Here is a 6000-nt window from a genome sequence, read left to right as displayed (position 1 = left end):
AAGAGGAGTCTGGACAGGGCAGAGTTGTGAGGAGGGGGACACAGGAGTCTGGAGGGAGACCGATGAGTGAAAGGAACGGAGGACTCTGGACAGAAGTGTTAGGTGGGGTAAAGAGGAGTCTGCTGCAGACACCTCTGTCCTGTATACACTGCTCTGTTCAGCCACTGTCTCCTCTGCCCTCTACAGACTCCTCTGTTCTGCTGCAGACACCTCTGTCCTGTACACATTGCTCTGTTTTGCCGCAGACACCTGCCCTGCCGCAGACTCCTCTGTTCTGCTGCAGACTCCTCTGCCCTGCCGCAGATTCCTCTGTTTTGCTGCAGAGACTTCTGTCCTCTACAGACTCCTCTGCCCTGCTGCAGACACTTCTGTCCTCTAGGCTCCTCTGTTCTGCTGCAGACACCTCTGTCCTCTACAGACTCCTCTGTTCTGCTGCAGACACCTCTGTCCTGTACACACTGCTCTGTTTTGCCTCAGACACCTGCCCTGCCGCAGACTTCTCTGTTCTGCTGCAGACTCCTCTGCCCTGCCACAGACTCCTCTGTTCTGCTGCAGACACCTCTGTCCTGTATACACTGCTCTGTTCTGCCGCAGACTCCTCTGTTGTGCTGCAGACTCCTCTGTCCTGTATACACTGCTCTGTTCAGCCGCAGACTCCTCTGTTCTGCTGCAGACACCTCTGTCCTGTACACACTGCTCTGTTTTGCCTCAGACACCTGCCCTGCCGCAGACTTCTCTGTTCTGCTGCAGACTCCTCTGCCCTGCCGCAGACTCCTCTGTTCTGCTGCAGACACCTCTGTCCTGTATACACTGCTCTGTTCTGCCGCAGACTCCTCTGTTGTGCTGCAGACTCCTCTGTCCTGTATACACTGCTCTGTTCAGCCGCAGACTCCTCTGTTCTGCTGCAGACTCCTCTGTCCTGTATACACTGCTCTGTTCTGCCTCAGACTCCTCTGTTGTGCTGCAGACTCCTCTGTCCTGTATACACTGCTCTGTTCTGCCGCAGACTCCTCTGTCCTGTATACACTGCTCTGTTCAGCCACAGACTCCTCTGTTCTGCTGCAGACACCTCTGTCCTGTATACACTGCTCTGTTCTGCCGCAGACTCTGTTGTGGTGCAGACTCCTCTGTCCTGTATACACTGCTCTGTTCTGCCTCAGACTCCTCTGTTGTGCTGCAGACTCCTCTGTCCTGTATACACCGCTCTGTTCTGCCGCAGACTCCTCTGTCCTGTATACACTGCTCTGTTCTGCCTCAGACTCCTCTGTTGTGCTGCAGACTCCTCTGTCCTGAATACACTGCTCTGTTCTGCCTCAGACTCCTCTGTTGTGCTGCAGACTCCTCTGTCCTGTATACACCGCTCTGTTCTGCCGCAGACTCCTCTGTCCTGTATACACTGCTCTGTTCTGCCTCAGACTCCTCTGTTGTGCTGCAGACTCCTCTGTCCTGAATACACTGCTCTGTTCTGCCGCAGACTCCTCTGTTGTGCTGCAGACTCCTCTGTCCTGTATACACTCCTCTGTTCTGCCGCAGACTCCTCTGTTGTGCTGCAGACTCCTCTGTCCTGTATACACTGCTCTGTTCTGCCGCAGACTCCTCTGTTGTGCTGCAGACTCCTCTGGCCGCAGCTTTTCTCCCAGGAGAACAAAATTAAATTGCAAATTTAATTCGTCAGCTCCTTCTCTCTGTTTACATCATCTTTCAGTGGAGACCTGAGGAGCTCCCCATAAACATTAGATTTTTGGACGCTCCCTCTGAAAACGACAGGTTCAACCAACAAGACGGTAGTTGGTATAAGGGCCTTTAGACTCCAGGCTGGCAAAAGGTTCTGGAGAAGAATACTGGCCTTGTACAGAGCCACGGACCAGAAAACGTGGTAACCAGTTGAGCTCTGTTCACAACTGTCTGAGATTAGATGCAGACACAGGGATAAACGTGCACTGCCTAGTCTGCTCCACCAGCAGTATACTGTTCCATCACGTTCCAGAGAGCAATGTCCTCACATCTGCTTGGTATAACCACCTCGGGCTTCTTCTTCTTATCCCTTATTTCTTCCAACATATGCAAAACGTGTGAGGCCTTGAGTCTTGCGTCGTGCTGGGCTTCTCTTGCCACGTGACGTTTCGGGAGTCTCTACCCCCTTATTCATGTACAGGAGGAGAAGATACACTCATTCCCAAAAAAACTCAAGAAGGAGATGTTGGGATGAAGCTTTCTACATGTGACTGTAATATTGAGAAACGTAAGAGATTATATTAGAGGAAAGGAGAAGATTACTGGGAAAACTGTACAACTGAAAGGAGGCTCTAGGACCCAACTGGTCGCCTCAAGCCTGGATACAAGATGAGATACGGCCTCTAGCTTGGATACAGGATGAGATACGGCCTCTAGTCTGGATACATGATGGAATATGACTTTTAGCATGGATACAAGATGAGATACGGCCTCTAGCCTGAATACAAGATGAGATACAAACGGAAAATGCAAATGTGATCGCACACTACATCCAGCACTCTGCCCTCCATGCTGGATGAGACATTGGTTTATATTTTGGCCAAAGCATAGTAAGCCACTCACCGCGTCAAGGTTGTCTCATGAGTGGTCCCTAACTCTTGTTCCTACCTGTTCATGGGCCATGACAGCCACATAAAATCCAGGGAATGCAGGTCAGCATGCAAGCCAAGTACACTTTGCTTGTAACCCCGTCCGGTGCCATTACAGCTTTCATCGGATCCAGGGATGCAAGTACCAACATGCATGCTGAACCCACCATATACTTCTCCTGGAGCCAGATGGCTAATGGTAGGTTCTATACAAGCAGACTCAGTTTTATACTGACTTTAAAACCAGCCTCAAGGACAGATTAACTGGTCAGGTGTGCAATGACTCCAAGGAGATCGCCACGCCTCCAATATATACTACAAAGAAAAAAATAAGGGGTTGGGTCAGCACAACCTGCCTGTAGGTGCAGATCACTATGGCGAAATACATATACAAACGGAAAATGCAAATGTGATCGCACACTACATCCAGCACTCTGCCCTCCATGCTGGACGAGACATTGGTTTATATTTTGGCCAAAGCATAGTAAGCCACTCACCGCGTCAAGGTTGTCTCATGAGTGGTCCCTAACTCTTGTTCCTACCTGTTCATGGGCCATGACAGCCACATAAAATCCAGGGAATGCAGGTCAGCATGCAAGCCAAGTACACTTTGCTTGTAACCCCGTCCGGTGCCATTACAGCTTTCATCGGATCCAGGGATGCAAGTACCAACATGCATGCTGAACCCACCATATACTTCTCCTGGAGCCAGATGGCTAATGGTAGGTTCTATACAAGCAGACTCAGTTTTATACTGACTTTAAAACCAGCCTCAAGGACAGATTACCTGGTCAGGTGTGCAATGACTCCAAGGAGATCGCCACGCCTCCAATATATACTACAAAGAAAAAAATAAGGGGTTGGGTCAGCACAACCTGCCTGTAGGTGCAGATCACTATGGCGAAATACATATACAAACGGAAAATGCAAATGTGATCGCACACTACATCCAGCACTCTGCCCTCCATGCTGGATGAGACATTGGTTTATATTTTGGCCAAAGCATAGTAAGCCACTCACCGCGTCAAGGCTGTCTCATGAGTGGTCCCTAACTCTTGTTCCTACCTGTTCATGGGCCATGACAGCCACATAAAATCCAGGGAATGCAGGTCAGCATGCAAGCCAAGTACACTTTGCTTGTAACCCCGTCCGGTGCCATTACAGCTTTCATCGGATCCAGGGATGCAAGTACCAACATGCATGCTGAACCCACCATATACTTCTCCTGGAGCCAGATGGCTAATGGTAGGTTCTATACAAGCAGACTCAGTTTTATACTGACTTTAAAACCAGCCTCAAGGACAGATTAACTGGTCAGGTGTGCATGACTCCAAGGAGATCGCCACGCCTCCAATATATACTACAAAGAAAAAAATAAGGGGTTGGGTCAGCACAACCTGCCTGTAGGTGCAGATCACTATGGCGAAATACATATACAAACGGAAAATGCAAATGTGATCGCACACTAGATGAGATACAGCCTCTAGCCTGAATACAAGAGATACAGCCTCTAGCTTGGATATAGGATGAGATACGGCTTCTAGCCTGGATAGAAGATGAGATACGGCCTCTAGCCTTGATACAGGATGAGATACGGCTTCTAGCCTGGATACAAGAGGAGATAAACCCTCTAGCCTCAATACAAGATGAGGTATGGCCTCTAGCCCTGATACAGGATGAGATACGGCCTCTAGCTTGGATACAGGATGAGATACGGCCTCTAGTCTGGATACATGATGGAATATGACTTTTAGCATGGATACAAGATGAGATATGGCCTCTAGCCTGAATACAAGATGAGATACAGCCTCTAGCCTGAATACAAGAGATACAGCCTCTAGCTTGGATATAGGATGAGATACGGCTTCTAGCCTGGATAGAAGATAAGATACGGCCTCTAGCCTTAATACAGGATGAGATACGGCTTTTAGCCTGGATACAAGAGGAGATACGGCCTCTAGTCTGGAGACAAGAAGATATACAGCCATTAGTCTGGATACAAGATGAGATATGACCTCTAGTCTGGATACAAGATGAGATACGGCCTCTAGCCTCAATACAAGATGAGGTATGGCCTCTAGCCCTGATACAGGATGAGATACGGCCTCTAGCCTGGATACAGGATGATATACAGCCTCTAGTCTGGATACAAGATGAGATACGGCCTCTAGCCTAGATACAAGATGAGATACGGCCTCTAGCCTAGATACAAGATGATTTACGGCATCTAGCCTGGATACAAGATGAGATATGGCCTCTAGCCTGGTTACAAGATGAGATACGGCCTCTAGCCTGAATGCAAGATGAGATACTGCCTCTAGCCCGAATAGAAGATAAGATATGGCCTCTAGCCTGGATACAAGATGAGATAGGGCCTCTAGCCTGGATACAAGATGAGATATGGCCTCTAGTCTGGATACAAGATAAGATATGACCTCTAGTCCGGATACAAGATGATATACGGCCTTTAGCCTGGATACAGGATCAGATACAGCCTCTAGCCTGGATACAAGAAGAGATATGGCCTCTAGTCTGGATACAAGATAAGATATGACCTCTAGTCCGGATACAAGATGAGATACGGCCTTTAGCCTGGATACAAGATGAGATACAGCCTCTAGCCTGGATACAAGAAGAGATATGGCCTCTAGTCTGGATACAAGATGAGATATGACCTCTAGAGATATGACCATTTATCTGCTACCTGGGGTAAATTATCCTAAGGGGAAGGTTTACAATGTCTCTGGTCTTGGATGCCAAGCTATGAGCAGGAGAGTCTGCAGAAGGGGCATATTCAACCTTCTAAGTCACCTCTGGTGGACTCAGACCCTGTACAAATTACAGGGACTCAAACAAGATCACTGTGAAGAATCCTTTGTCTCTTATTCCAGACTTGTTCCACCAGATTCTGGGAGCACGGTGGTTTACCTTCCTGAACCTTAGGGGGCGTATAATCCTACTTGTATTAAGAAAGGCGATGAATAGAAAACAGCGTTTAGTAGTCCGGAGGGCCAGTTTGAGTATCTGGTCATGCTTTTTGGCCTGAGCACTTCAGCTGCTGTTTTCTAGAATCTGGTAAATTCTATATCTCGCCCATTCCATTGGGGGACACAGACCATGGTATAGCTTAGGCCATTACTAGGAGGAGACACTATGCAAATAAGAAGGAACAGCTCCCCCTCCACTGGCTATACCCCCATGCTCCAACAGGAGGACCTCAGTTTTTAGTTAGTGTCGGATAAGGAGGTGACACTCCTGCTCCTGCAGGGTTGTCCGTAATTTTTCTCTTCTGTTTGTTTTTTTCTCAATAGACGACGCAGGGTCGCATGGCGTCCCTGGTCTCTCAGTGGAGCGAGCGCCGGGGTCGAATGGACGTCCCCGGCTACCTCCCCTTCCC

Source organism: Bufo bufo, chromosome 4 (assembly GCF_905171765.1).
Source record: "Bufo bufo chromosome 4, aBufBuf1.1, whole genome shotgun sequence".
NCBI lineage: Eukaryota > Metazoa > Chordata > Amphibia > Anura > Bufonidae > Bufo > Bufo bufo.
This window is presented reverse-complemented; position numbering follows the sequence as displayed.